The sequence below is a fragment of the Crocuta crocuta genome, unplaced genomic scaffold (genome assembly GCF_008692635.1).
Source record: "Crocuta crocuta isolate KB4526 unplaced genomic scaffold, BGI_CrCroc_1.0 scaffold258, whole genome shotgun sequence".
Taxonomy (NCBI): Eukaryota; Metazoa; Chordata; class Mammalia; order Carnivora; family Hyaenidae; genus Crocuta; species Crocuta crocuta.
Genome location: NW_027532842.1, coordinates 4094899 through 4100898, shown reverse-complemented (window position 1 = coordinate 4100898; position 6000 = coordinate 4094899).

Here is a 6000-nt window from a genome sequence, read left to right as displayed (position 1 = left end):
TAGAAGAAAAGACAATGAAAGTTTAAGAGGGTGAGGGGAAACATACTTAAACACACACACACACACACAAGTATAATTGTGGACAAGGATTTTACACACTTAAATACCAAACTGCAGCATGGATTCCCTTAGTGCTCCAAAGTGAAGTATACATAGTCCCTAGTCTCTGAAATCAGAGATGCAAAACATCTCTTTCAACAAGGAACTGAACAGATTAATTAAAGCTTACAAAGCTCTTTAAAAAGGAAAATGTGCACACAAATCTTTATTAGTATTAGTTATGCTCTATATAATAAGCCTTAGATGTGAAATTTATGTAATAAATCAGGTAACATGGCTCAAAAGTAGAAAAAAGCATGTACAAAGTACATACTCGGCACCCACATTAATCATATAATCAACAGCTCCCAAACCCTCGTTCCTGACTGAGCTATAAGTAATATAATATGAACTTGAATCCTTTGTGTGCTTTCCAATGTGATTATTGGCACAGTGTTGCGTTTTGTGATGTAGATTTTAGCACACTTCTAGAAGAGTCCCCTTTCTTATGTTAGATACATTAGAAAGGCCTCATTCTGATTTTTTTTTCTGGTGGAGGAAAAAATTGACAGCACTAAGAAAATTCATATATTATATTTTGTAAGATTTGAAATGCTGGGTTTTGCCATAATGCATCTATTGTAGAGGAGACAACTGGGCCATTGTAATGATAACGATTTCTTCTGTCACTTTTCTTTAGTTTGGGTGAGAGTCCTTAAGCTCTTTATAAGAAAGAGCCACTTTTCACTTCTCTGAAACAGGGAGATCCTTATAGGTGATAACTCTCCTACTTTATGGTAATTGCGTATTTAATGTCTGTCTCCCCCCTCGGATGGTAGCTTCACAAAGCCAGGAACTATGCCTGCCTTCTCCTATGATACTTGGTGCAGAGCAGGTGTTCAGTAGACATCCTACGCCAAGTGGAGGGGTTAGGTGTGGAGAAAAGGAGCATGGATGTTAGTTATATTAATACTATCTGTGAGAGAGAGAGAAAGACTGATGAAGGAAGGGAGAGACTGGTGGAGAACACACATTTTAGAAATCTATAGAAAAAGATTTTGAGGAGGCTGTAGAAAAAGATTTTGAAATTGAACAGAAGGTCCCGATTTGCTAAGGTGATAAATCTGAGTTCGAACTACTCAATTACGTACATATGGTTTTGCTAATACTTAGACCTTATGATCTGAGTAAAAAAGAGGGTAGCATGATTATCTTTAGAAATGTCTTGCCCTAAAGGGTAGGTATATGGCTTATGATAAGTCAGGTAGAACTCGCAGATGTCTGGAATTCAGTCTTGCTCATTTGGGAGTGCCAGCCTTGGTGGTATTTTTTTTTTTTAACATAATTTATTGTCAGGTTGGCTAACATACAGTGTATACAGTGTGCCCTTGGCTTCGGGGGTAGATTCCCATGATTCATCGCTTCCATACAACTTGGTGGTATTTTGCACATAAGTTGCTTCTCAGTAAGGTATGTGGGCTGACTGTTGACAGTATCATTGACTACCATTTATGGAGCCCTTACTCTTTGTCTGGTTGGACTCAGCATTTCACATTGTTTATCTCCAATTCTCACTACTGTGCATCAGGACGTTCTTAGAGACATTCTACAGAATAAGGAAACTGAAGCTCAAATTCCACACAGCTATTAAGAGGCACAGTGCAGATTTAAATTCATAGACTCTAATGACCCTTTCCCCACATTGTGCTATGTTGGGGGAAAGACTGCGTTTTGGAGTTAAGCATGTGACTTGAACATGTTGTTTAACTTCTATGAGCATCCATTTCTTCATCTGAGAGATGGAGGTCTGCAAATAGTTAATATTTCAGGTCTATTTTCCAGGAAAATTCTGCAAGTAGAGAGGTAAGGCACTCCCTGCTGTGTTGGAGCTGTCCGTGGTCCTGAAAAGACTGGCACCAATAAAACCATAATCATCTTATCAACAGAAGATGCGCAAGAGGCCAGAAACGTCTCCATTAATAAAATCTTGCTCTTATTCTCTGGGTCTCTTAAGTAATTAAGCATGCCTTCTCTTGCTGCTGAGTGTATGGATTATCCTAGGACTCAAGCCACTGCAAATTAAAGATACAGGTAAACATACCCCCTCCAACACACAGACACACAGACACACAGACACACACACACACACAAACACACCTGAAATAGTCTATGTGTTCCAGCCAAATGAGCTGTGGTCCATCTTGCTTCCATTTTTTATTCTTTTGCCTTGGATTACAGATTCTTTTTCTGGTCAACAGATGTTCTTGAGCCCGAATTTCCAAGCTTAACCACTCTATGAACCAAGTGAGATGAACTGAATGAATTATCTCAGAAGCCAAATAAGTTCCTTTGTTTTAGTGTATTTTTATTCCCTTTTCCACTTATCCACAGGGATATATATCTCACATGTGTCTGTGTCAAGGGACATATATTTATTATATAAGCAGTAATTTCAAAACAAGATGAAGTGGATACAGAGATGTGAAAATTTAAGATGAGTGCCCACCTGCCTGTTTTCTCTGTTGATCATGGGCTAGTCCTTGAATTTCGTACCATCATTTCTTATCATTTACAACTTAACCCTAATGTAAAATGTAACTTGTAGAATGCATTAATAATAAGCCTCTGGTATTCTGAAATCCTTTTACTCTATGATGGCCTTTGCAAGAATTTTTTTAAAATAGCAATATTTAAATGCATAAGAAGTTCTCTTCATATTGAAATAGTGTGTTCCACTGAGAATTAATTATAAGCTAGAGCTACATTAATAAAGATATATTGGACCACAGTAAAAGTGAAATTCTAACAACAAGTGGTAAAATTATAGCTAGACACTACTTTTAGCGGTTGTTTGAGTCCCTTTTGGAATTCTGTGTTCATCCACATATCTGCATATATAAATATGGTTTTACATTTTCAAACACACACACATGTATTTTCCTACATGCATGCATAAGTAAATATATACAGCTAAACCTAAGTTGTTTACATTTAAGGCCAGAGAGGATTCATTTTCTTCCCCTCCAAGTTATCTTCCTGAGTGATTTGCAAGGGGAAGAAGGTCTTCAAAGGGAATGTTTTTAAGGTCCTTGAAGAAATGCTGAACAAGTAAATTCCCAAGTCAAGCCAAGGAAAAGAGTCAGAGAACCTAGAACGTATGTGGTCCTCATCCCAGCCTCAGAGACTAAGATCAGTCTTAGGGAGAGGAACATTCCCCCCAACTCATGCATAAAAAGAGGCTCTAGGGCTGGGAGGTCTGATGGGAACTCAAGTCTGTTTGGGTCCCTAGAGGCTTAGCAGCTCTGGGGAGGTTGGAAGCAGCCCCCTGGGCAGGGGCAGCACACCCCAGGATGTTTGGCAGAAACAATTGCCAGGAAACAGTGGGTGCCCAGCACTACGGGTGGCCGTGCACAGGCCTGGCCAAGCAGCAGCAGCAGCAGCAGCTTATGCAGACTGAATACATTCCTCCACAGGCAGCAAAGACCTAGGGAATGCATGATGTCAGCTGTGTTTGGGGGAATCGGTAGCAACCTCCAAATCAGATACAACATGCTTCTGCCACATTAGCATTTGTACTTATTTAAAATTTAATTTTTAAGTAAATTAGTAATGCACAAATATATGCTTCTTTAGAAAATGTTCAACAATTAGAGAAAGGCTAAAATCCTTTTTGCTATCATCCCTAAACCTGGGTCCCTCTTCCTGTTTTAAAGAAATAACCATGGGGGCGCCTGGGTGGCTCAGTCGGTTAAGCGTCCAACTTCGGCTCAGGTCAGATCTCACAGTTCATGGGTTTGAGCCCTGTGTCGGGCTCTGTGCTGATAGTTCAGAGCCTGGAGCCTGTTTCAGATTCTGTGTCTCCCTCTCTCTCTGACCCTCCCCCACTCATGCTCTGTCTTTCTCTGTCTCAAAAATAAAATAAACTATAAAAATTTTTTAAAAAAGAAATAACCACAGTTTATTCCTGTCATATTAAGGGATAGTTTTCAAAAACAAAAAATTATAGACTGAAAGTCAATGAGAATACTGGTTTTCATATTGCCTTAATTTTTTAAAATGTTTATTTATTTTTGAGAGAGAGAGAGAGAGAGTAGGAGCATGGGAGGAGCAGAGAGAGAGACATGGAATCTGAAGCAGGCTCCAGGCTCTGAGCTGTCAGCACAGAGCTCAATGCTGGGCTTGAACTCACAGACCATGAGATTGTGACCTGAGCTAAAGTCAGCTGCTTAACCGACTGAGCCACCCAGGTGCCCCTTACTATTTTCTTTTAAAAAAAGTAAATAAAAGAAGCACATGAAACACCAAGAATATAGACAATACAAACAGGGCAAAAAAGGATGAAAGGGAGAGAGAGGGAGAGACGGGGGGAGAGAGAGAGAGAGAGAGAGAGAGAGAGAAAGAAAGAAAGAAAGAAAGAAAGAAAGAAAGAAAGAAAGAGTTTCTGATGAGATGTTGGAAATATTTACCTCTGCAAGCCCAGTCTCATAAATACAACATTTCTCGATGGAAGGGAAATGGAGTCAGAGGTCTGGATCCACATGGCTGATTGATGTACCACTCTGATGTGTTGACATAAAGAAAGAAAGAAAACTCACATTCCCGAGGCTGTAGCTACATAAGGCGAGCCTCCGCTGGCAGTGTCTAATCATCTTCCCCAAAGCTGTTTTGTCTTCCATATTGATGATTCCAGGTAGTTAAGAGGTAAGAGGCTGGCCGATTAACAGCTTATCAGTAAAATTCCCTGATGTGACACGTTTCACAGAGCAGACGTGATTCTTAAGGCACAGGATAAATAGTCAAGGTCTCCATGTGCTAGGTAATTCCTTAGTCACGTGTTTTAATGGGGCCATGTGATCGTCATTATTCAATTTAAGGAGGCAGTTGCCCTGATTGCTGTGAAATAGTCGTCTGGTAAATGGTACTTTCATGGCCCCATGGAATTGCTGTACTTGCCTCTGGTTTACTGTCCAGGGGCAGAATCCCTGGACATTTTGTTCTTTGTAACAGGTCCACGTGGTGCATGGACGACTTGGCAATGGACGGCGTGGTGGTTCTCTGATGTGTCAGGCAGGTGAGACAGGAGCCCGTTCACATCTGGGGAAGACAAGCCAAAGCTGGGGGAGCTGGAGCCTAGCGACCAGTAAATCCCTGATTATATCACGTCCCCTGCTCTCACATCCAGCATCTTAAGAGAACCTTCCAGGGCACTTGGGCGACCAACTCCTCATGTGCTTCCCTTTATGCAGGAAGGCACTCTGTGGGCCTCTAAAGAAGAGGTCGCCTTGCTTTCTCTCCCAGTCACCAGTGCGCAGGCAACTTGGTTTCTGACAAATGTGGGCAAAGTATTCCATAGAAGTTATTTGGCAGCCACAGTATTTTGGGACTTATACAATTTTCCCTTTTTTTAATGTTTATTTATTTATTTATTTATTTATTTTGGGAGAAAGAGAATGAGAGCGAGCAAGTGGGGAAAGGGGAGGGGGGAGAGACAGAGAGACAGAGAGAGAGAGAATCCTAAGCAGGCTCCATGCTGTCAGTGCAGAGCCCAGTGTGGGGCTTGATCTCACGAACTTTGAGATCGTGACCTGATCTGAGATCAAGAGTCGGATGCTTAATGAACCGGGCCACCCAGGCGCACTTAACCCTTTTTAAGTGTGTAGTTCAGTAGCCTTAAGTATATTCACAGTGTTATGCACACCAATCTCTGGAACTTTCTCATTTTAAAAAGCTCAAACTCCACATCCGTTAAACACTAACTCCCCACTCCCTCCTCCCCGCCCCTAGCAACCACACTTCTCCTTCCTGTCTCTGTGAATCTGACTCCTCCAGGTACCTCCCATGACTGGAGTCATACAATACTTATTTCATGTAGCTTAATGTCTTCCACGCTCAACCATATTGTAGCCTGTGGGCTGAAGAATATTTCATTGTATGTCCATACCTCATTCTGTTTACCCATTC